Below are 26,878 nucleotides of genomic sequence, written 5' to 3'. Positions count from 1 at the left end.
TGGCTAAGTACAATAAGAACAATGAATGACAGAGACACTCAATCAGTCACTTACACACACACTGTGCAGGAAATGTTTAGGCTGTTCTACGAGAGGATATCACTAAATTCCTAAAAATAGGTTTTATTTCAAAAAATGATAAAACAATTGGAACACACTTATACAGACATTTGCCACAGATTGAGGCCGTTTGCTTTCGCGTCACGTTTTAATTAAGCTAATTTCCATGATAAAACTCTAAAAATTGGCTATCAAAGGCAGCATTTTTCTTCCTGAATTCGGAAGCCCCATGACCGTAACACACTATTCCAATGAAAATCACGTGTTTTTTTCACAACAGGCTGGGCGAAGTATGCTCGGTGAAATATGCGTTTGCGGAACTCTTACGGGTTCGAATCGTACCACCGGATGTGCTGTCTGAGGTTTTCCCTGGGTTTTCCGGCAGACGTTTCAGACGAATGTCGGCACAGTTCCCCTTGAAGTCTGCCCAGGACTTTTCTATTTTTTAGTTCCGTGTTAGCGCCGCGAGCAACTGTGGCTATGGGCGCGGCGTATAGACGTGGACGGATGGTCAGCAGGAAGGAGAGGGGAATAGACTCCCTTAGTTGTGCTATCCCACGCGTAATGGCGATGGTTATGAGCCAGAGTCCCGTAGGTTATGGGCGTGCCCGTGTTGGTGAAGAAGCTAAAATTATGTCAAGTTATAAATGTTGTACTGCTGAATCGTCTGAATTTTTTTCCTTCTGATACACTCCTGTCGCTCTGTTCTTCTGTGTTCGCGTCACGTGATTCCCGAAATGCAGCGAAAAGAAACGTCAGCCACTGTTCAAAGTTCTCCAATGCGAGCTAGTTGGATAGCATCATGCAAACCCGTAGAGTAAACAGAAGCACAACACGACACATACCATTCCACACATTAAACAAGCGTTCGTCCTTATGTTCGTTGTGTTATGCTTCAGTTCACGGTATGAATTTACATGGTCCTATACTTTCAGAAACACAACCGTTCGAAAAATTAGTTTTTTTGAGTTCTTCGGCTTGTCCTTATCTGTCACCGTTAGAAGGGTCTTCAAAAGTCGGATGGAAATCGGGAAGCTTTAGCCACTAGGTGCATTCTTTTCGCTTGCACCTCCTGCACCAGATCTGAACTGGGTCATTTGCGTGCTGCACTTTCCTGTTGAAAAGAAAGGCATTACTAATAAAGTTCCTTTCAGCTGGAAAGTGCAGCTCCCGAAAACCCGTCTTGCGTGGAGTCCAAGATAGTGCAGTCCAGTGCAAGTGAAAAGAACGCGCTTACTGTTTTGTTCTTGAAGATAAGAAAGGTTCAGAGGAACGTTCTTGCACCACGAAGAACTCTCGAAGAACGGTTATTTTTCCAGCTGATATTCTATCAAGCGTTCGTCACTGTGTTTGTCGTGTTGTGCTTCAGTTCACGCTACGAGTTAACATAAGCCACTGTTGTCAGCTGTCAGTTGATAAACTGTGGCGTTCCTCGTAGTCAGATAGACCGCATTCCAAATTCTGACGCGTGAGAGCGATCGCTGCAGCACTTCACAGGAACGGCCCTTAGCAACAGTGCAGACATTAATGAATTATTGTAAAAATACAGCGTGACAAATGAACGTTCGATGGTACGAGACAGCCCTCTATCTTCGAGCAATGAAATACAATGAACTAGTGGCCCGCCTGGTCTGAATTGCGACCTTCAGCGCCTAACCGAGTGATAACGATTCCACTCAATTGCTAAAAGCCGCCACCACTTGTATAAATGGCGCTACTGGTGAGGTCCCATAATAAAGCACTTTTGTGTGAGAGCCACTTCGGGGAAGCATCAATTGGTATGCTCCTCCGCAGGCACTTACAGTGATGATTCCACTTGCGCAGCACGGGGCCAACTAGAGGTAATATCCCCCCCGTATGTATTCATTACCCATAGGGCATACACTTTGCAGGACAAAAGATGGAGGTATTCAGAGGCATTAAACCGATTGATGTTCCGTATCGGAATCAGTCATATATGAATGACTTTGTACTTGCACGAAGCCATATAATTTGCGGCACATCAAAAATGGGTACCTTTGCCGGCAGCACAAACCACGTGCACAGCGTCGAGCTATTAGTACCCAGCAGTACTTCGACACGTGGCAAGCATGCATGCTGGTAACTCCGGAACGCTAGTGCTTCATGACGTTGTTTCGTTTCGTTTCGTTTCGTTTCGTTGGCATCATGACATCTCCATCATTTATTGTTGTTCGTTTTACTGTAGGCCCTCCTCTTCCGATTCTTGGGTGCATTCACTTTTCCGTAGGCATAATAATTGGGAGTCTAGACTTACACGTAAGGGGGGTCTGCCCACACTTGTGTGGTTATTCATCGTGCGCTTGCCGCAGGGTATTTGCCTCCCCAGCAGGCTGCTCGCCACCTAGCGGACCCCAGCAGAAGCACTCAATGAATGATAGTAACAGCAGACGACAGGTATATTTCGCGCTGACCCGAAACTGCCGCAACTTCCCTTCGTGTGTGATGGAGTGTCCCGGCTTACAGAACTCAAACAGCAACAGAGCTGCTCAATTTCGCGGTGCAAAACTACTGCGGAGAAGAATATTCAGTGTCGGGCAGAGGAAGAGTAAAAATATACTATCAAAGGGACGGCGTGAACGAAAACAACGAAGACAGCAGGAAACCACGCGCGAGTTATGTTATTTGGACAATTTTTGAAGCGTGTCTCGTGGAAGAAGGCATCAAGCAGAGGGATTTGTTCATCGGGAATCATTCTTTTCTGCGCCATCTTGAGGACGACGCGAGCGCCTCTATAGGTAGTGGGACAGGCAATAGTGCGGATAATTTCGACCAGGGTTGCGGAGTTGCCACTCCGGTGTTGGAATGATTCCGGAATGATTCCAGATTTATCAGAGCCCGGAATGGAATTAGAACGGAATGGCGGAAACTGTCCTGGGAATGCGGAATTAGGCTTTTTTTTTTTTTTTTTTGCAGGCGGAATGGAATTGGAATGTTATGGTCTGGATGGCCACACGGTGAAGGGCGATGGTTTGGTTTGATTTTGAGAAAAAAATAAAATGGAAATTTTGGCTTCACTAGTGTGAGGCCCGCAACCCCCACATCACTTGCACCAGTTCCTTTAGTGGAAAACTCCTGTAATGATGATGCCAATGAAGAGGAAGAGGAGGAGAGGAGTTGGACGGACTAAAAATAATAGGAGAGAGGAGGAGGGCGAAATAACTTTGTCTTTGTGTTTTCTCCGTGCTGGGTAATGTCAATCTCCTCTATAGTACTGCTGGGCTAGCTAGTACGGTTATCGGTCTTAATTCTTTTATTGGTGAAATTAAAGGAATGGAATGGGGTTGCCAAGCCATTCCAGGAGTGGGAATTGACCATACCTTTTCATTCCGAGGAATTGAAAGGAATGGAATTATCGCAAATATTCATTCGTCGGAATGGAATTGGAATGGAATGGGTGATCCCATTCCGCAACCCTGATTTCGACCACTTGTGCAGCAAGCCTATCCCACATGGCCGACTGCTCTTAACCCATAAGAGAATTAGAGAGAGAGAGAGAGAGAGAGAGACCACCGGAGGTTCTTTAACGTATGTTTTTCTTGTATTTTTAACGTGCGTTAACCCGTAGACATGGCGTTTTTCATACACGCGGTGAGGAGCAGAACTTAGGCTGCAACGAACTTTTCTTTAGTTGATCACTCGTTCAACGTAGGCTTCCACACATTCACGCGCTGGACACGTATTTCACGCTTTTAGCATTCGCAGCAGAGAAAAACCGAATTATATTATATTCGACTGAAAAAAGAAATGAAAAGAAGGGAAGATCAATAGCAGAATAGGTACAAGGTAATGCAGAGGGGCAGGCACACAAAAAAATAGTACCTGATACTGTGCATTCATGAGTTGTTAGCTGTCAGCAAATGAAACGGTCGTTGTCAAAATGAAAACAGGGGTGTAATATTACATATGACATATTACCCAAGTACATATCCCCCTTTTCCCAGCGTTGATAGGGGCGGTTTGTTGTGCCTTCTTGATCATTTACTGTTTATCAAGCACTGCTTGCCTGACCGTATACGTATTATTACTGCGAGAGACATTCAGGGGTACGTCTGAGTCGCTGAAATCCATTTAACCGTTACAGTTTGACGACTTTCAGTTAGCCGAGTGTGCAGCAAAATCATTTACGCTTCTACTTTTCTTGTAAAGTTTTGTCGGTTCTCGGCGGTTCCCTGAAATGCTTACAAATCGATCACACTTGGGCGAACGGCAGTAAAACGACGGCGGGGACTGCAGACAGTGTACGAAAATTGCTCGCCGCGTGGCGCTGTAAATTACAATTTCGGTTCCGACTACCCGGAGCAATATCAAACAGACTTTTAAAAGTGGATGAAGTAACGTCTGCTCTGCCGTAGTATTGTAATAGAGTTTAAATAAGGCATAGCCAACACGTGCTAAACCTTGTACCAGAGGCGGATGCACGAATCGCTAGAAGCCAGTAAAGTTGACGCATTTTGTTCATGATGATGGTGATAAAAGCTTTATTCGTGCCCAAGAACAACCACCAGGGCCATAGTACTGGAGTACGCTACAACAAATAATATATGAACAAAACTAATATTATACTGCACACCAGTACACACACACACACACACACACACGCACACACATATATATATATATATATATATATATATATATATTCAATAAGGATCAGAAGTGGAGACAGTGCTTCTACAGGACAAGGTATAAAAGGGGAACTTTATTAAAAACTAAGAGGGGGTATTCGACGTTTCGACAGCAGCGCTGTCTTCAAATCTGTTCAAGACAGCGCTGCTGTCGAAACGTCGAATACCCCCTCTTAGTTTTTAATAAAGTTCCCCTTTTATACCTTGTCCTGTAGAAGCACTGTCTCCACTTCTGATCCTTATTGAATATCTTTATCTTTCGTGGTCAACCGCATTCCTTTATTTTAACTTATACACACACACACACAAACACATATATATATATACAGAGTTACAGACACATAACTTCATCCAGCAAACTAGAAAAACAACAACAGCTTTATTTTGTGACGATGGTTTGGGAGTTTCACCGCCGGGGGCGATACTCTACCTCATTGTTGGTAATTATAAAAGAGAGAGAGAGAGAGATGTAGCTGCGTCTTGGAGCTTGGTGACGCCGAAATATGGGGTCTGCTGCTCCATTTCTTTTAGTTGAGGAATATGTTCCTCTTTGCTTGGATCTCAGTAGTTTTGCGACGCAAACCCCCAATTATTATTAAAAATTATCTTATTATCATAGCAACCTGGCGGGGTAGCTGGATTAAGGCCTGGTTTCGCCAACGCTGGTTAACTTTGAACCGAGATCAGGGGTTGCGAAAACTTGAAGTTAACACTCAATTCTTTTTTACGAACGTTAGTTGGTGACCTGATGAACGTTTCAGTGACAATAAATCCCTGTAGTGAAGCAGAGCGTAGTGAAATACAAGTTTTAAGGGACCGTTGATCTCGGTTCAAATGTTAATCGACGTTGGTGAAACCAGGCCATAGAAATGCAGGAATGCAGCGCACATAAATTTGTAGCCGTGGGCGTTGATTGATTGCAAGAGCTACAAGTGGCAGCGAATCAATATTTAAATTGTGCGATTGGGACGAGGAGGAGTGGTTGTCGCTGCTATGGACGGGTTCTTGACAGCCGCAATAATGAGGACCCCGACAGTTCGCCTCGAGATCTATTGGATAGTTGCGTCAGAGAATTCTTCGCACTCATGGAAGCCTCCAATCCAATCCAATCCAATACGCAGGGTTTGCGCGGGGGAGCCGAAGAAGCATCAGTTACCCAAACATGTAGAGTTTCGCTTTAGAATCTATACAGGTGGCGGCATTCGGTTGTATTGTTCGTTCAATACTGAATTCGTTCGTTGCTCGTATCCATCCCCGACATCGTGGTAGAAAGGATACTGTACTCGACACTGATTATAATACCCCTGGAGCGAGCAAGATATCGGAGTGTGTTTTATTACGTTATTATTCTGTAATCACTTCCGCTATGACCGATAAATGATACATAAATTGTATACGCTATATACAGGGTGAATTTAGCAAAGGTTACACATTTCGATCGAGTCGTAAAAATGCGAAACAACGTCTCCTGCGCTTCAAACTTTGCAGACTAATAGTCATTCACCTGAAGTTTTATCCATATTTTTTTCAAATGCTGTCACTTTGTAGGAAAAAGGTTAGAAGCAAAGTAAAGTCTCACCCCATGCATTTCCTATGGCATATACCGCCCGCAAATCGCCATTTTTTTCTCTCTGTTTGCTTCGCGTTGGTTTGTTAGTTAGTTAGTTCCAGTTCCTATTCCCTGGAGACGAAGCAAAACCAAACCTATGTAACAACCAACAACCAGATGGATCAGATGCAGGGCTTCAAGGCAGCGCCACCTATATATCGTGATGTGAACGTAAAGCAGACAGAGGGGAATAAATGGCGGTTTGCGGGCGGTATTGGCCATAGGAAATGCATGGGGTGAGACTTTACTTTGCTTCTAACCTTTCAGTCTGCAAAGTTTAAAGCCCAAAGAACCATAACCTATTTTTATGACGCGATCAAAGTGTGTAACATTTGCTAAATTCACCCTGTATATGCAACCAAAATAAAAGAATGAATGGAATGAATGAATGTATCGTGGAGGCGTCTAAGTGCAGTCTTCCTTCTATAGCAGACCATTTGGAATCCGCTTTGGGATAGAAAAGAACGGTTGGGAAAGAAAAGACTTCTAAGACGTGGAGTATAGAAAATATTCCCTGTACACTGCGGGGACGACCAGGGACTGACAAAGGAAATGAAAATCAAGTACTAGGAGCACAACCAAAGAAATATCTTTCCAGTTTAAACTGCACAACAATACGGGGTAGAGGCAAGTTACCATAGAGGAAGAAAGGAAAAAAAAAACGAATTGTAATAGGACGTGGAGAAATCTACATTGCCTATATAGAGGAAGAGAAGGACGATATAGGACACGCTGTGAATGGGACGCGATAAATCATGGACAGAGCGCTTTCGATTTGGAAACAATCTCCACAGCCGGACCAGTGTATTTTTAACGGCTCTTTTTCCTTATCGAAAAGAAGATATTCGTGCGCGATAAAGCGGAAACGTAGTCGGAATACATCGATAAGGCGAATAAGTGCATGGGAAAAAGAAACAACACCAAATATTTCACCAGACCTGTAAGAAAGAAAGAAAAAAAGCTTCTTGACGCAAAATGCCTTATCGTGAGAGCAAAAATAAATTGCACGACAGGAAGGTATCAAGAAAGAAGGAAGAAGTACACGTATTCATTCCTAAGAGGAAATGGAAAAACAAACAAAAAAGAAAAACAAAACAAGATGAACACTCGCGAATATTTCTTCAGGACTCTGAATGGAAAGTAAAAAAGACTACTAGACGGGCAATAGGGGAACCAGGGGCTGAAAACACGTCACGACTCCACCAGTAGTTTCGTGTCTCCAAGAAAACGTTTGAGTCCATCTAGGGTGTTGTGCTTTCTAGTTACGCAACTTTTAACGATCCGTTATTCAATATATATAGCAAGGTTTGACTGGAACTTTTGATTGGATTGGTTGGCTCAGTTGGCGACGGTTGATATCAATGAAAGCCTGCAACAGGCGTCGAGAGCATCGAACCGCAATTTGCGGGTGCAATACTGTACAGAGACATAATCACCAGTACCATACTATAGGAATGACCACACTTTCCGTTGCTAACGACTTGACTTCGTGTTATATCTACTGGTGTTAACACACAAACTTCGTGGCAGCTCAGATGTTTCTTCCTGCAGTTTGGTGATACGAGCGATAACCATATTGTCAGAAGTACAAAAGCGAAATATGTTTACTAAAAAAAAAAAAAATGTATAGCTATTCAGTCATCGAAAAAGCTAGACAAGCAGTAATTCAGTCCGAAATGGACTAATGGTTCTGGCAGTGCATTTACTCCCCTAAATGATTAAAACTACACCTCTTTCCCCTTCGGAGTGTAGTTTTGTATTTATTTGTTGTTTTTCATCTTGAGACCCTTCCCTAAATATTGTCCTTTTGGCTAGATGGCACTAGGCCAAAACAACAACGCCAACAAATTGTCTGTCGTGTTCAACGTAATTAGCTTTGTCTTTGACGCGCAAGTCGAGTTTCCTGTTACAGTCGGCGATTAAGTTGATTTCACACTTTCCCTTCTACTTCTTTCCGCGGTTTTAACGTCCTATCGTCCTGAAGGAGGAGGCGTTTCACTTGTCCATGCACTAACTTAACGTGTGGTGCGAGACAGTAGTGAGCTTTAGTACAACGTACGCAGTCACCTTCGCGTACGTAAGGGATAGCGTGGGGGTTCTGCGCAATGTGCAAAGCTCTGCTCGTGTCTTGCGCGTACGTGTGCGCAAAACCACTAACGCTATCCCTTAGGTACGCAAAGGCGACGGCGTACGTTATGCTACAACTCACTAAGTGTCGCTCTGGTTGGGATGCGTTTTATCTTTGAAGTCTTCGAACCATGTGATTTCACGAACCGTAAAAAAACGATGTGTGCACTAAATAAAAAGAATGCCTCTTTCAGTCATTTTTATCTCTCGAAACCACGATTACGACTGCCGCACTTTTTGCTGTAGCACTCTATCCCGCACCGGAATTTTATGACGCATTTTTGTTTCTTGGGAGGATTACATTTGCATTACATTCCCAGTTTAATGACCGTGGAGCATCTGGCGGTTCGTATTCCTTCCAGCAAAGCAATGGGATCCCACTTTCTGCTCATTACCCCCGGGGACAATTATAGCGTACGCTCTCTTCCGCCTGCTTGTTTTCATTTAATTTTTGGCGAAGGTCCCCGTAGCCAGCTAATGAATCATCATTTCTAGATTCCAGGCTCACGAAACTCACCGTGGCAAGTTTATGTTAGCTGCTCGTCTATCTGCACCTAATTTGACGACTTCCTGATTTCTCCTGCAGGCGTGCCTCCCTGCAGCGTTCTTCTTACTTCTGATTCAGTCTGCGCATGGCTGGCTCGTGCTAGTAAGAGGCAACAACTTTTATCTTTGCAGTCCTATTAGTTCCTGCTTAGCGGCTAATCTAATCCAGCGTAATTTCGAGCGCTTGTTCAGGTGCAACGGTAATTACGTTTGAAGCCTTCGAACGGACATGTTACCTGTACTGTGAGAACGGCTGAGGTTTCTATGCAATTATGGGCTCGTCTTTACTGCAATGTGCTCCCCGAGAAAAATTTTTCTTCTTCTATTGCTCAACTCTGTCCCAGCTTCTTTGCGTTTCTTGGGTTAAGCGATGAAATGCCCCCACAACATCGTCACCCTATATTTTGTTGTTGGTGTTGTTGTCGTTTTTCGGGCCGCCCTCTTCTCAGAAATATTCAGTACGCCATTTCCCCAATGCTTCGGTACGAGATGCGCCACTGGGACAAATATTGTGTGCCAATAACGAGTCACTTGGCATGGAAAAATTGTAAGAAGGCGTCCTTTTCAGTTGCTCTACTTCTGGAAGTTTGGAAACTCGCGGGAACTAGAAGAGAAGGCGTCAAAGAGGCGTCATTCAACGCTGAATTTTCTTTAGAGAGACGCTGCTATGGAGACTTAAGCGTCACGTACGGTATGTGTGTGCAGAGTGGAAAGAGAGGCGTCGAAGTCTTCAACCTTCCGAGAAAACATAAGAGCTACAGTCCAGACTCATTCAGACAAGCGTTCCTGAGGCAGCGCCGCGTCCTCTGACGCGGGAACCGCATCATGCTGCAGCTTTGGAGTGCGGTTCCACAAACGCTTTTTTGGCCAGCCAATCGTAATGTACGAGGAAGTGACGTCAGATTCCTGTGGTGCCCTGCTCGTTGTAGTCGCGGGGTTACTTCGGAACACAACCTACTAGATTATAACGACAATGTCATAATCGACAACCCCTATGAGGAGCATGTCGGCACGATCCGCTAGGAGCGCTACACATCGGCCCGCGAGATCTACATCATGATTGGACAATGGAAATTTGAAATTTGAACGTGCAGAAGGCAGACGTACGACTACCGTAGCAGATGACAGCAACAGCTCCTATGAAAACGCGTAGAATGATGATGATAATCAACTTTATAAAGAAGTACCTCTCGTGGGACATCCACCGCTTGTATAAAAATAACCTAAGCTGAAGTACAAAGTATTGTAGAAATTGAGGAAGCAATAATGGGGCCGATGAGCAGCGCCACCGCTAGCTTCCAAATGCGGCGCTGGGAAGGGGTGCCTATGACATGGTCGTTATATAATCTAGTAGGTCGTGCTTCGGAAGGCAAGCTAAAAGATGGCGGGAAATTTTAAGCTAGAAAAAGCTTTTGGACTGCGTCAAACGAATACGAAGGCACCCGGATTTTAGAAACGTCCAGCTGAAAGACGAAACGTGAACGAAGATGGAGTAAGTGCATGTGCGGGATCAGCGTTAAGTATCGAAATAACATTCATCTCCGATGTCAGACGTTGACATGTGGGCTCGTTTTAGGCAAGTAGTGTGCCACAATGTCAAAAAAACCAAAATGCCAAAGATAAATACAAGTAAACTCTGCTCGCGTTACAAGAGCGCCCGAGGAGCGGAGCGGGCACCAAAGAAGTCAAAAGAGTCACATGGCCCCATTTTTGATACACTCGTCGACAGTCGAGAAAACAGGTCACATGAACAAGGAAGATCACATCCCAAATGGCCTGACATGATCTCCCGATGAGGAAGTGGAAAGAGCTGCTGCATATGTGGTCGCCCGCAGCTAAGAATCTAAACGCAGTGACACATCACTGTATTCGATATCATTACTAATGAAGCATCGCAAAACTACTATTTAGACGTACCTTAAAGTGACAGCAAGCCTTTAATCCGGCTCGACGGGTTTTCGCCACCGTATATCCTTTTTGCGTAGCCTGTCCGCTACCCAACTCAGCAGGGGAGTCAATGTTCTCGGCGGCATGCGCAAGAAGCAGAACAGAAGTTTTGATCTGGTGTTCCATTGAGCAAGCAACTAGGGTTGCCACCTTTCGTAGTGAAAAATACCGGCTGAGGGAGAGGAGGTGGAATAGAGGGAAAGGCTCGCGGGAATGGGAAGTGGGTGAGGCGGGAAGACCACACACAGAAAACAGAGAGATAGAGAGAGAGCTCAAGATAATACGAGGAAACATATGTTCCTGTGTGTAATAATAAGAATAATGAATAACTAAGGAAAGAACTGGTGACTGCGGAGTTGGGTCTATGCTCCAGATTTATTCAAGCTGTAGTGGAATGTTGAAGGGAAAACACCGCAAAAGCCTATATGAAAGGTCTTGAGTCACAAATACCGGCAAAAGGCTGCCGGTATCACCTTCCTACCGGCAACTGGCAGAGCGAGCAAATAACCGGCCGTGCCGGTATAATACCGGCCTGGTGGCAACCCCACAAGCAACCCGTATTTACACGCGATATTACACCAGGGGTGGGCATGTATTATACAAAGTATTATAATAGTATTCCTGTAATACTTTCGTATTAATATTACGTATTATAATACGAGCTTAAAAAAAAGTATTTGTATTAGTATTATAATACGCAAAAATCTGTATTACTGGTTAGTGTATTACTCATAAGACTTCTTGGCCTTCACACTGGCCATTGCCCCTGTATGACTTGGCTCTGGTATGCACTGATAACAAAGGCAACCTGGCCCTTCAAACCAGATCCGCGTCATTACACATTTGTACTGCTCCAATTTTCCCCACTGGCTCTGTACATGTGGTGACTAAGAAGTCACAAAGCATAAGATTGAGGCCATTTTTAGGTCTGAAGAAGACCATGTTTTTAGTTAATTATCTAACCTGTAGGTTGAACCACTTAAAAAGGAGGCACAAAGTCTCATTCTTCCCACTATGGAAAGGCGCACGGTTCAAAACAGTATTTTTTAAATGGGGTTTTGGAGTGAGTAATCTGTACTTTTAAGGTTAAACAGCAACTTGTATTCAACTACTCTGGGGGAACGACTTTCCCTTCGCAAACCAGGTGCTCAGACGAGCACTTCAAGACTCCTTTTTGTCTTCAGACAGGAAATTTACGTACCGAAATAAATGTTGCATGTGCGTTGGTGCTTTCTAAATGCAAATTCTAAAGGTCTATGTATTCCCCGTATTACCAGTGTATTATAATGCAGTTGTGGGGAAAGGAGCACGAACCAAGCTTATCCGTGTATTCACACGAGCGACATCCTCACCGAATATTCCAGTGGAAGAAAAAGCGAGAACACTGCTCACAGGGCCGAAGTTCCGTCCCGTGGTTGAGCATTCACACGGTGTGGAATATCGGGAGTGGCGTACTGCGCATTTAGCAGACGACACTTAGCAGACGACACCGTCAGCGTGTTTTCCTGTCGTCTGCTACGGAATATACAGGGTGTGTGCAGAAAAACATGACCCGCATTTAGGCACATAGCTTGTTGCCTACCTAACTAACGAACTTCCGGTGGCGCACGATGGCGCATTTATGCGTGCGAAATCTGTAGAAAAATTGTGGAAGCCATACCCAGCTTAAAAAATAAACGGAACAACGAAAACGTCGGCTTCCGTGCATCAGAATAGGGCAACATGGTGGACAACAGGGTGTATATGAAAGGGCAACGTGGTGCACGTAGGAGAGTTGTGTTCAAGTACCGCTAGGGGAGCTATCGGTGCATAAATCGAAACGATGTCCCACATGGATGCTCATCGGCAGTACCCCTAGCGGTGCCTGCACATAACTCTCATGAGACGGAAATGCACTACAATGCACTGTCATGACCGCCCTATTCTAATGCATGGAAGCCCATGTTTTCGCGCTCTGTTAATTTTTTTACACTGAGTATGGCTTCCAGGATTTTTTTGTAGCTTTCGCACGCATAAATACGCCGTCGTGCGCCACCGGAAGTTCCTGGGCTAAGTAGACAACGAGTTACATGTAAAAATGCGGGTCATGTTTTTCTGCACACACCCTGTACTTGTGGCTGTGTAGCAGGATATTCCCCCGCGGTTACCAGTGTACGTGAAGAGACGACGTCTTCTTCCGCTTCTGGGGGAATATCGCTCGTGTGAATACACGGCTAGGGTAACGTTTAATGGCGGATGGCTAAAACAAGTGTCGATCGATGATGTGCACCTGTCACGAACGAGTCTGCTTCGCCTTCCCTTTTCTTACAACATTGGTATTACTTATTATAATACGTGGTTTCAAAAAGTATTATTGTAAAGTACTAGTATTATAATACGCATTTTCATCCACTATTATATATTATTATTATAATACAAAAATAGTATTACTGCCCACCACTAAAATACACCTCATCATTCGCTCTACGCAAGCCAGGAACGAGGCGGTGGGCTTGCCCTACACAGTCCCGTTTTGCCCGTAAACACTGACGCACCCATCACCTTCCTCTTCTTCTTCTGTTTTTCTTTCTTTTTGCTGATGACGCTGCGGATGCGGTGGAACAGCAAAGGAGGATACTTGTCAACAACTCCTCTTCACTGTTCAGCGCAACATGCAAGGCGTCCATCTTGAAAAAACGGGATTGGATTGGATTTTTGCGGAACGACAGCTACAAAGTACGATAAGTGCCGTGTCGTTCGAGAATACGCGATAGCGACGAAGCGTTTACGGATGCGATTCTCCTATTGGCGAATGCACGAGGTCATTTCGTGGCAACACGGCCTAGCCCTCGGGAATCGCTAGTCTGGCGCCCGCACTGGATCACGTTACCGTTGCCGCCCGAACATGAGTGCTAAGAATTTAGCGGTTTTACTCGCTTAGATCACGGATGTGACGACACCACAAGCAGTTGGGCAACGCGCTGCCTGGTCAGAACGGGACCGGGCAATAAAAAGTACTAGGAAAACGCATCCCGAACACGCGAGATTGCTACGTTTTGACGAAGCGAACACAAGTGCGCGGAATCCGGCAAAATAATCTGCCAAAAGATCACGCGAATTCGCTATATGTGTTACAGGCTGCTAGAGCCTCAGCCGCTAACGCCTCAAACGCTACAGCGGCGGCGCTTTTTGAAACGCATGTGTGAATGAGCCTTCAGAGAGGTCCGCTAGCGCATAATGTATTGCGCACATTGAGAGTGGGGCATACGAAAAGAAGGGGGAATTGCAGGCAGACGGGAAATCCGATTCACGTATTTTGTTACCGCGAATACTTTAAGTGTTTGCTTTAAAAGCGTTCAAACGTGCTTAAACTGCGCTGTCTTCGACAGGTGTTTTGCGCAACACGATCAGTGTACAAGCAACACTTTCAAGCATGCGGGAGCGCTACGTTGTGACTCGTCGCGTCATACTGCGCACGTGTGCTTAGTAGGGTTGCCACCTTTCGTAGTGAAAAATACCGGCTGAGGGAGAGGAGGTAGAGTAAAGGGAAAGGAGGAAAGTGGGTGAGGGGTGGACGAGCACACACACACACACAGAAAGAGCAAGCGTGCTCGCCCAAGATCACACTGGAGTCAATCTCCCTATTAATCAATAATCAATAGAGTCAATCAATAGTTTTCGCTATTTAGTGACTCTATATAGTACGAGGAAACATATGTTCCTATATGTGGCTAGATCATTGATGTTAGAAATTATTATAAACAGGCATGAACGCTACAATGGATCCTATTGGAGCAACCGGATTGGTCTGTCACTTATTTTGAAAAACGCATCGACGCAGACGAACCCTTCTTTGCAGGCGGAGTCTCATGATGGTTGTATACGGCCTAAGTTCTAGCTGGCTCGACACAACCACCAACAGCTTTGCACGACCAATGATCTTGTCCCCTCCGAACGCAAGACTTAATGAATAACAATGATGATAATAATAATAATAACCGGCCGTGCCGGTATAATACCGGCATGATGGCAACCCTAGTGCTTAGGCGCCATGCTCCCGCCAAAGCGTCTTTAGATCTGTAGGCGGAGTTCACCTGTAAGAGTTGACGCGTCCGAAAGTACAGAACTTCCACTCTGTCCTAGAAAGCTCCAAACTATGTTGCTGGTAGCGTTTTTGATGCCTGTGAATGTCGAATGAATACCGTCACATTTAATTCTATGGTCTGAGCGAGTGACAAAGGTGACGGGAAAGGCACCTCCCGCGAATATATTGTCCTGTTGTGCGCGATTCTTGCGTGTTTAGTTCCTTTTAGCTCCTCGATCCATCTGCTGAAAAGCAACGGGCCCAATATCCCCTTCCGGTCTCCCCTTTCTGAATAGCGTGACTTAGGAAGGGAGCAGCAGAAAAGTATGGTAGCGGAAGGCGCCTTTCTTATATTGAGAAGTTCCCTCTCTCCTCATCTCTTTTTATGCAGACTAGCGAACTCAATTTCGTTTGCGCAGGTCGTGTTGATTGTCTAGGTGTCACGGGGGTGATGAATGCAGATGTGGGTTGAATACGATTGGACAAGTCCTTGCTTGATAAACCTATTGTATTTCTTCAATATAACCCGTTCGACGAGGATCCAGGGCGAAATAATGCAGCCGTCGAAAATCAAGACAGCGGCAGGCATCAAACCCCTTGATTGCCGACAAGTGCTCTATTCCATCGTGTTCACCAGATGTCGCTGCCTCGTCCTGTGTTGTGTGCACGCGTGTATGTATGAGAAAACAATGTAGGAGAGAATGTGAAGAGATTGAGTGCGTGTCCCGTTCGTTGAATGAGGTCCATCGGTAAATCGTTGGTAAGCCGTGCCAGTGTTGCGTAGTGTTTAGCGCACTTGATCTGTAATCACGAGGCGCGGGTTGTGCGTTCCAGCCTCAGAACCGTTACCGTGTATTCACACGAGCGCCATCCTCATCGGAAGATTCTAGTGGAAGAAAAAGCAAACACTGCTCACGAAGCCGAAGTTCCGCTCCGTGTTATATTGAGCATTTACACGGTGCCGGAATATCGGTAGTGGCCAGTGATGTCTATAGTATAGGCTGGAACGCGCATAGGGTGCTCCGCAGCGTGGTCACCGGCCGCCATATTGGTGGGCCCAACGCATTCTGTCGTCTGCATTTAGTTCAAGCGGGGCTGCCCGTATTTTTTAAAATTTACTTTAAACTAAAGGGCATGTCATGCCAGTTTGTTGCAGCTTTGAGTACACTTCACACGGACAGAGAAAGAGGGATAATTTTTCACAGGTAAGCTTTTTATTTTGAGGAAAAATTTGTTTATTCGTATCGCATGCGTCTGAGAACTCGGACTTGTTTGCATTGCTACTTCGCTGGTGCCATTACGTACTAAGAAAGTATGTGTGGCTGTTCCTATAAATCTCAAAACCATGTATTTTCTATCAACAATGCGCTTGTGCTTGCAGGTTCCCGTCACAGTCGCTCAGCTGTGCCGAACAAGCGGATGCAGAACCTGCGCCAATATGCCAATTTGTTCGACTGTTCTTTTAATTTGTGAGGTACGGTGGGAGTGAATAAACTGCTGTATTAACCTCGTATGTGCAGTCGCTCCTACAGCGTGTGAAGTCATGCATGTGCATGCTCTTCGTGCACAGCGCTTCGCATTTCTGTAATGAAATACGTTGACAGCTGAGCAACTGCAACGCACTCGTGACAATAACGTTATTTTAAGATGAGGAATGGGGAGTTTCACCGCCAGTGTCTATACTCCACCCCACTGCTGGTGGTGAGCCCCTTCAGAATAAGGATCGAAGTCTTATTGTAGAACACACACAGAGACACTCGTAGAACATAGTACGATATCGGAAAAAGTCAGACGAGAACCATAGGATACCAAACCACATAATAAAGAACGAGAACCACGGAACACCACACCAAAACCGAACAACAAACGAAAACAAACAAAAAATATAAAAACGGAAGTACCTTACAATAACAAACAGTGTGAAACCTTTCTGAGCAAAAAGAATTCATTTTATAAGTTGACATTCGCCAAATTTACCTTCATGCGTGTGCGCCTTGTGCAGTTACGACAGTTACGACCCCCCTATTCGGAATACAGGCAGCGGAGAAGAAAAAGAAGGCAATTACCATTAAAAACTACAGGAACACGGCTGAAGCACGTTTGGAATACATCAACACACTGATTCCTAAGAAAAATGCATGCTAATCAGCAATGAGGACCGTTTAAAGCGAAATAAATACTCCAAATCAAATCGCTTCCCATTGTTTCCTATGGGAGCAGCCGGCGCCAGTGGGCCCTCCAACATGGCGGCCGGTTGCCGCACCTCTCTCCCTCGCGCCCCTCTCCTATGCGCGATCCAGCCTTTATACATAGAGATCAGTGGTAGTGGCGTACCGCGCACTTAGCAGACGACACTTAGAAGATGGCACTTAGAAGATGACACCGTCAGCGTCTTTTCCTGTCGTCTGCTACAGAAGATATTGTGACTGTGTCGCAAAATATTCCCCACGGTTAGCCGTGCACGCGAAGACACGACCTTGAATGCTCCGGGCTCACGTGACAGCAGAAAGCCATGACGTTCTTCGCATCTTCCGCCGAAGTATTCTGGGGATGATGTCGCTCGTGTGAATACACGGTTACTTTCCATCAAGATATACGTCCTTGTTTATTCACTTGCAACTTCCTCCTAGCATAAACATGCGTCACATACCATTACACATCCACGGACACTTGGCAATTACCGACACAGACGAGCGGCTTGTATTCCCGCTCAGCAAACTCAGCCGACATCGGGCAAACCCCTTAGGTATTGATGGAAGTGATATCAACGACATGTGCATCCTCCGACACAGTGATACGGTGTCCGCGACGCTAGTCACGGATATCCGGAAGACTTTCCTTCAGGAGGAGATCAAAGGGCAATGGAGCGGGCAGGTCACGTCTTCTGTGAACCATCGCGGAACTTCTTTCTCTTTCGTGTCTTCCTCTGATGGTACTTTTTCGGTCACTGCTGCTTCCTTTCTTTATGCGCGCAGATACAGGACGATCGAAGCAAACGATACGGTTTCTCCGTGCGAAGCAAAAATAATAATAATTAAAAAAAAAAGGTTGCGAATTCCCCTCGTCGACGATTCTTCAACGGTGTCACAAATTAAGCACGGGGATTTTTAATCAGCGCTGCATTTCTTTCACATGAACGGGAAGGGTTATCCAAATGGTTTGGTACTCTGTTGGGAACATTGCATATGTATGAAGAAGCAATTCTTGAACGTGTCACTTAAAACGTTAATTGAAAAGCAAGGTTTCCTTTTCCAACCTCTCCGCGTATTTTGACTTTCCATATCTGTTCCTCCCTTTTCGTCTCGCCCGCGTGGATCTACCCGGTATCAAGTAATCTGCTTATTTGTTGCAGGCCGTGTGTCATGGGTAAGTTACTTAAAAAGTAATTACGTTATAGTTCGTCTGCATAAATAGTAGCTGAGTTAGAGTTACTCTTTTTGAGATGTAGCTAGTTACAGCTACACTAACTTAATTACTTTACAGTTACCCTTTAAGAGAGAGAGAAAAAAAGGTCGAATAAATGTAGCCCTAAAAAAACTTTGTTGTAGCACTTGTACTGCACTTGTATGCAAACATAGTTATACCGTGTTATAAACAGATGATATTTCATGAGTACGAATGTGACATATGAATGCATAAGTAGCACCCGATCTTTACCCCCCGATTTTGTGAAAGGCATTTAACGCGGATCAGCTGAACTCTATTTATTTAGGGTTGGATCGCATCTTGTAACGTCACTCCGGGGCCATTTTTTAAGGGACCATTCTTTCCAGATCCCACCCTATACAGGGTGTTTCAGTTAAATCCCCGGGCTAAATAATTCGTGAACGGGTGCACCAATCGAAGAACTTTCTTTTTTTACAAGTATCTGTCCGATACCACCTACAAGCTGCGCACCGTGTGAGTGAGTGGGGGGCGCTCATTATTTAAATAAAAATTCAAATGTGTTTCGTGAAAAAACGTAACTTCTAAAGCAGGTTGCTATCGGCATTCCAATGGGTACTACACCTTTTGGGACCTTCAGTGGACACCTTTTAGAGCAAAATCTGCCACCGAAGCGGGTCATTTGTTGCAGTAATTAGTTGGTTTCGGTTTACATATTTTTGTCGCGGCTGGTCGCGGCGAAGCGCAAAAGGTCCTAATTCATTGGTGTAATTCATTGGTGTAAGGACGTAATTCATTGGTGGATAAGGGAGTGAAAGAGCGTCCTTTTACGCTTACCTAGTGCTTGGGGTAGTACCCATTTTAATGCCGACAGTGCCCTGCTTTAGAAGTTTTGTTTTTTTACGAAACTCATTTGAATTTTTATTTAAATAATGAGCGCCTCCCACTCATTCACACGGTGCGCAGCTTGTAGGCGGTATCGGATAGGTACTTGTAAAAAATAAAGTTCTTCGATTGGAGCACCCGTTCGCGAATTATTTAGCCCGGGGATTTAACTGAACCACCCGGTATACACGTATCGCTATCCCGTGCTGCACTAATTTCAACTGGTGTTGATTCAATGGTTCATGCGGAGAGAAGTTCGCGATGACATATCGCAGAATTTCAAGTATACATTTATATTTCCGTTTTAAATTTATTGTTTTTCTTTCTGTTCTGTTGACTACCGTGCATAAGACACCTCCTCAAGATATAAATTCTATCTCACGAATATAAGATTTAAAAAAAAAAAACATCCTGCTTCTGTTACGTTATAGTTCTTTCAACGTATTCCAAACATCAGTATATAAAGAGGAAACCATGCCATGTCACCCTTTTTTCTTCCTTCATAATCCGTACAATCAAGTAACGAAACTTAAGGAAACACGCCTTAGGGTAGAGCTTAATGCGATATTGAAGAGCAGCATTAGTGTTCCTGGAAAGGGAACGATAAAACCGGGGCTATTCCAGGAAAAATCACCTTTCACTCGAGCTACCGCAGAGAATTTGAAGTTAATTACGGCGCGTATGAAAAGCGAAGTTCTGGAGTTAGTCATGCGAGCCGGAGCGCCAAAATCCGGTCACCGAGGCCGTCGACTTTGATAAATGAAGTAAGCTCGTTCGTACACATCTACGATGAAGTTCTGTGGAGAGAATTGGAATTGGAGACATTCCAGACGATGTCTTCTTTGTTACGTACAGTCGCTCGGAGAAAACTGGAATCCCCTCCAAGAAGACATTGCATGTGTGGCATGTTGGAATGCCGCTATCATAAGGACGGATTCTTGTCGTGGATATAAAGGAGGGTCGGTCGGCAGCCCAGTGTTTACACGGCCCATTTCTCTCGTCCGGAAAGAGAAGCAGGAGGAGGCTGTAAGTTATAGAAAGCACGTACATGTTGCCGCAGTTTCAATGTCCCATTTATCGCGGCATTCTTAACCGAGAGTTTCTTTTCCTCGCGAACTTTCAACGACATTCATTGGCGCTTATTCAGGCCATTGCGTGCTCTCACAAAAGGATGACGGTCACTCTGAAGCTTGGAATGGGAAGCATGATTCGTTCATTTCTTTTTGTCACGCAAGAAAGAGCGGAGAATTGGGACGGAAGTTCGTGGGGGGAGGAATTAAAGAACAGTGGCGGTTGCCGTAATAAGACGCTTCTTTTATCATTCGAAAGATTTCCGCGGGCAGTGTAATAGCATTAAGCTTCTCCCTCGCGTGGGTTCTGGTAATGGAACGCTAGATACCCTGTCCTCGTGTGACGCAATTTGCGTCCATAATTATTCTCGCTTCCCGGTTATTAGACAGTTCTACTAGTTTGTATGTTAGCTTGTTGATGCATATATTTTCGTCGACATTTAGCGGACGTTGGTTAGGCGAGCCATCCGCTCGGCTTTCAGTTTGAACAGCAACACATTACTTGTCCGACGTACGCTTCCACGCAACGCGTGCAAATGCGAGGTAGACTCGCAAAAAGAGCCCGCTCCACTGTCATGAAACTCCATTAAAACGGCGCAACAACTTTACGTCTGCTCGCTAAGAGAGCCTGCGAGAGAGACAGAGAGAGAGGGAGATGGTGTCGCTCCTCCTGCGTGCGTTTCGGCAGTGTGGTGAAAGCACGCTTTACAGGAGATCGCCACGGACGGACGGGCAGATGCGCGTTGACTTCCTACTTACGGTATGCATCTTGCATCGAAGCTACATGAGACACCCGATGAGACAGTGAAAATCAGTACACGTGTTTTCTTTTTGTTTTTTTTAAACAGTTCGGCACTGAAGCACCAGAAATGGCTCTTTTAGACAGTAGTACCTGTGTATTGTGCTAACATGGAACGAAAAAAAACATAACTTCGCTTGAATACTATTTTTTCAATACTGCAAGGTACTTTGCAGTATATCCTAGCAGTATGAGAGCAGGTGACAGAAAGACTTTGCAGTATTTTGGAGCCGTTGCTTTGTAGAGAATACTAACACAGTTGGTAGATGAGTTCTAAAGCACACATTGAACCGACGCGCCCTCTGTAAGATACCTGGCGTACATTCGCGCCTTAATGCAGAATTGCCTGGACCGCACTTACGCACAGATGCGAGTGCCAAAAACCACCCGAAGTAAAGGTATGAAGTTCGAAGGCCTTAGTTCGCTCAGGCTGTTGCAGTTACAATTCGACTGCAGACGTCGCTGTCGCCGAAAGTACCATGGTGGAAAACCGAGTGAAGTGATGGAGTGAAAGCAACAACGACAACAACAACAATAGATGATGACGATGAGATGGAGTGAACGCAAGATGTACTGTTCTACTGGACGCTGGTTACAAAAACAGAATGGGTTCTGTTGTTTGAAATATTAGCTCAAGATCTGCCTCCAGTGTCGCCGAACTTTTTTCGTCAATAAATAAGAACGAAGTGATTACGAAATAGCGGCGAAGGTAGCCTGCAAGCTACGCGAATTGTTGCGGTGGCGGCGGCGGTGGTGGTGGTGGTGGTGAAAGGGCTTGCCGTTGTCGGCGAATTGTTGCACGTTCACTGTACCATTCATGTTGCCATATGAGCGCACACCCAACTGACCAATGGTCTAACCTAACTGTGTCCACCAACTCTCAACTCCAACAACAACTGTGAACTTAAAGCTTGAATATCATTCTCGCGACGACGCCTCTTGTTCGAAATTTGAAACTCTCGCCGAGCTCCTTTGCCTTACTCTAGATAACTTGAGCGTCCCTTCAGTGATGCTCTCTCGTCTTGTGGCGACAGCCGGCTGCATCTCTAATTGCGCGCTGTCCTATATACGGCTAACTCGACCGACATTGTCTCCGAGCTCCTGATGACTGCCCCCCTTGCAGAAGCGCTCTTTCTCGAGACTTGTACTTTCCCAAACAACTTTATGCCTAACTTCCGTTTTTGTACTCCTAACGAAATTATAAAATACATATCTTGATCATCACGCCGATTAAGGCCGTTAGCTCCGAAGGAGTGACCCGCCAATTCAATTAGACTCCGTCAAATCGATCTGCATGGAATTATAAGGAAGCCGCTTGCTCCCGCATGCATCGCCTGGGAACGGGGGTGAGGATAAGTGAAACTCGGCGCACCCTGCTGGTATGGAGCCCTTAATGACTGCGGAGCAGCACTCAGCTGACTGCTGCTGGCGTCAACAGTTTCTATAACGTGCACACTGTTGGCGCTGCACTCTGCGAGCCAATGTCTAATCGAAGCCAAATGTGAGTCGCGTTGACGTCCCCCCCTCTCCCACCCCCACCCCCACCCCAACTTTGAAGTACCTGCTCATTACTGTGAAGCACTCGCTCTCAGTCTTCACATGTGACCTAATTCTCCTCCCCTCGGTGTGCACAGACGTACCCACATTTACGTTCGCGCTGCGAAGAACCGGCTTGGTTTCAATTAAAGTCAGCTCCCAACGACTGTTTGCACGAGCTTGGGCTTGAAACTTTTGCCCCAGTTTGTTTGCCTTAAAGCGTCTGATTGCCCTGGGCTGGATTTCTCTTCGGCTAGTACCCCTTTTGGGTGTCGTTAAACATGCGGACAGTGTGCTGCGACTTAGAGAAAGTTCTTTTCTCCTCTTTTTTCCGTGAATGCAGCCTACAAGTTTCTGATGGTGGCGTGACCGGCTTGCCGTTGTTAGCCTCACGCATGTGGACAGCATCATGGCTGTAGCCTACAAGTTTCTCAAGTGTATAGACGCGATGCGTTGACCACTGGCTGTCGGTTATTGCATTAATGCGTAGCGACAGGCCACATTAATCAGGAGAGGCTTATATGTATGAAGGAACGGGAGAGAGGTTGAGAGGTTATGAAACTTGAAAAATGTGATAACGCCCCTGAATAATGAGGCGCGATTGGTCACGCTCAATAAAGGCGGCTGCACAGACGTTTTTCCTTTACACCTTTCGGGTGTAAAAATGACTTGTCCCATACGGCACATACTTTTGTGTTGTAGGTTTCACCCATACAGAACCGTGGTTTATAAAACGCCCTTCGTCGTTGGATCGCCGAACTGTTCAACTTGCGGAACTGTGGAGAACACGGAGCACGTGCTGGTCACCTGCCGACGCTTCGACTCTAGTCGGCGAGCACTGAAGAAAGCCTTCGCGAAACTTGACAACCGACCATTTAGCGTTGAGAAGGTACTGGGAAGCTGGCCAATAAGGCAGCGCCAGCAACCTGCGCTGTGTGCACGACGACCTACCTCAAGGACATACGTGCTCATATAATCTTTTAATTCATTCAGTGCTTTCACACGTCAAGCATCCTGGAACAGCTGGTCGCACCAGTGCGACCTACGTTTCTACTTTTTTCTTTCTGTTTCTATTCTAATCTGTTCCTTTCTAAATACTGTATTTTTCAAAGAGCACGATTTCAAAGGGCACATTCTACAGGAAGCACCATTTCAGTGGGTGTATTCCATTTAAAAGAGTGGTTCAGATGGGTGTTTTGGAAACACCTTTTTAAACACTGTTGTTACACCTTTAATTTGAGCTTGCGGAAATAACAAGGAAATCACACACGGTTAGGAGCAACTAATATTTATTTGAACAAGAACTTTCGTGCAAGAGACTGCACTTCTTCAGCTGAAGAAGAGCAGTCTCTTGCACGAAAGTTCTTGAAACGAAAATAAATATTAGTTGCTCCTAACCGTTTTTCATGTTACGTGTGTGATTCCCTCTTCGCGGGCTCCTTGACAGTGTTTTTTTTTTTTTCCCTTTTCGAAATAACAAGGCGTTAATTTACAAAAGCACCCCTTTAACATGCCGAAAGGTAACTTGTGTGAGAGGTAATGTGGCTATGTTGAGATTCGGCTGTTTACAAAATCCGTCTCAATGCGCTCAATGTGCGTGTAATTTGTCCCGAATAATCGTTGCTGCACTGGAAGTATAGTCGGTAAGGTGGATCATCTGCTCAGTCTTCCTAACATTGCTCATGTGACATTGATTAGCGTGCAGATTTTGCTAATCCTCTTGTGGCAGTTCTGATGGACGTATCTTGTAGCATCAACTGATTAATCTCAGCTGACGTCTAACATAGCACACCGAGTTAATCTATCGTTCCTGCGAAGCTAACCGAGCCGTTGCCTATACCACAGAAGGAGAAGGAGAACCGCTTACGAACCTTCGCTGCATAATCCCAGGACAAGGTCAGCGTCAGTCGCAACACATGGCAATGCCGAATGAATGGAACAACAACAACAACTTTATTTTAAGATGATGAATGGGGAGTTTCATCGCCTGTGCAATCACATCAATGAATGGAATGTACATACATCGGTTGATTTCCACATTTTTGTCCTGTCGGTTCGATGAAATGTTCTCTCGGCCGCGCCACGTGGGGTCTGTCGGCAGGCAAGGCACGTACCCTACGAGGCCAGGGGTACCACTTCGCAAGTAATGGAAATCTGCTTCGGTCCTCGTGATTCGTATCACAAACTATTCTCATCGTGGCTTCGTTGGCCATCGCTGTTGGTCCGGTTGTTACGTTTAGTTTATCGGAAGTAATTCCACCTGGTAACGTCGACATACGTAGGATACCTTAGCTTATTTCCAGTGAAGATGCTATTCTGAAGCGTCCCGGATGTAGCGTGACCTTTGAAATGGTCGCGATTCGTTTTAGATAATGTGAAAGCGCTGCATCGGGTTATATATGTTTTATGTATTTATGTCCTTTCACGAAAGTGGCACATTAAACAGAAGCTAAATTATATGGGTGACATAGAATATTAACGCACACTCTCGGACGCGGTTGAGATGGCGTTATACCACAAAGTTAGAGCATTTGAAGTCGTACAAAAAAAAATTACGCGTTTCGCTCGCCACGTAATTTTGAACGTTGGAAGGGAGAGACTAGTTGATGGAAGTAATATAGGCACTGAAGATAATCTTGCTTCTGTTGACTGACACACATATCGAAAGCAAGGGTAAAAGGGTAAAGGAATAGACAGAACGAATAGACACAGGGTAGTGTGCAGAAAAGCATGACCCGCATTTTGGCACATAGCTTATTGTCTACCTAACTAACGAACTTCCGGTGGCGCACGATGGCGCATTTATGCGTGCGAAATCTGCAGAAAAATTGTGGAAGCCATACTCAGCTTAAAAAATAAACGGAGCAACGAAAACTTCGGCTTCCGTGCATCAGAATAGGGCAACATGGTGGACGTAGGAGAGTTGTGTTCAAGTACCGCTAGGGGAGCTATCGGTGCATAAATCGAAACGATGTCCCACATGGATGCTCATCGGCAGTACCCCTAGCGGTGCGTGCACATAACTCTCCTGAAACCGAAATGCACTACCATGCACTGTGATGACCGCCCTATTCTAATGCATGGAAGCCCATGTTTTCGCGCTCTGTTTATTTTTTTATGTTGAGTACGGCTTCCAGGATTTCTTTTTTTTTTTTGTAGCTTTCGCACGCATAAATACGCCATCGTACGCCACCGGACGTTCCTCAGGTAAGTAGACAAGGAGTTACATGTAAAAATGTGGGTCACGTTTTTCTGCACACACCCTGTACAATACGGGTAAAGACTTGCATTTTGTCCATATAGGCGAGGTTACATCATGTCCTGCGAGTTTTTAGAGTATACTACACGATAGGGCATCGCCACAGCATTTGACGAATATACGAGGGTTGTTCAAGTCAAACCGGGACTTTCTGTCTCCTGAGTGTACAAATGACTCGCGCTACTTCTTTTTCGTCATTTTCACACGCGACAGGCCTCCGCGTCCACCACGTGGTGGTCCAAAGTTTGTGCAAAACAGAAGACACGTGCTGGACAAGATGGCCGACAAGGAGGTGAGCGCGCACATCGAACAGCGAATTGTCATGAAGTTTCTCGTGAATGAAGGCGTAAAGTCATCTGAAATTCACAGAAGACTTCAGGCTCAGTATGGCCACGATACACTTAGCCGCATCAAAGCGTTTGAGTGGTGCAAACGGTTCCGAGACGGCCGTACATCAGTGCAGGACGATCCCGGCCGGGGCGGCTCAGAGCCCAGTGTCAGAGTTCCTGAGGACATCCAACTTGTGGAGCGCCTGATCCTCAAGGATCGACGGATAACATGCCTCGACCTGGCTCGAAAGACGGACCTTTTTGCGGGAACGTTGAACACTATCATTCATGAATACCTCCAGTTTCGGAAAATTAGTACCCGTTGGGTCCTGAGGCACCTCTCAGAGGCAGTGTTTGACCGGCAGAGAAGACTGGAAATCTTCGAAGAGCTAAGGTACCGTTTCGACACTGAAGGACAGCCGTTCCTTGATCGGATCATCACGTGCGATGAAACGTAGGTGCGCCATTTCGCTCCTGAGTCTAAACGCGCATCAAAACGGTATAGAAGCATCCGGGCTCGCCAGCTCCCAAGAAATTCCGAAGCACCCCGTCTGCGGGTAAGGTCATGGCCACGGTTGTTTTCTGGGACAAGGCTTGCGTTGTTCATATTGATTTTCT

At 45.5% G+C, this 26,878-nt stretch overlaps 1 protein-coding gene across 7 annotated transcripts in view; it reads left to right on the top strand.

The window, feature by feature from the left end:
* The window catches only part of LOC135399924 (5-hydroxytryptamine receptor 1-like), a 299,523-nt gene that overhangs the window by 127,184 nt on the left and 145,461 nt on the right, over positions 1 to 26,878 (top strand). The window contains exon 1 of one of the 7 annotated variants that reach the window (XM_064631660.1): positions 1,819 to 1,901. The exons of 5 other annotated variants lie outside the window; for them this stretch is intronic. The gene's annotated coding sequence lies outside the window, so the exon portion shown is untranslated. Of the gene's footprint in view, positions 1 to 1,818; positions 1,902 to 9,067; positions 9,092 to 26,878 lie in introns of those variants that run through there. One more of the 7 variants, XM_064631662.1, reaches the window with a different exon arrangement.

The sequence above is a fragment of the Ornithodoros turicata genome, chromosome 7, assembly GCF_037126465.1.
Source record: "Ornithodoros turicata isolate Travis chromosome 7, ASM3712646v1, whole genome shotgun sequence".
NCBI lineage: Eukaryota > Metazoa > Arthropoda > Arachnida > Ixodida > Argasidae > Ornithodoros > Ornithodoros turicata.
This window is presented reverse-complemented; position numbering and strand designations above follow the sequence as displayed.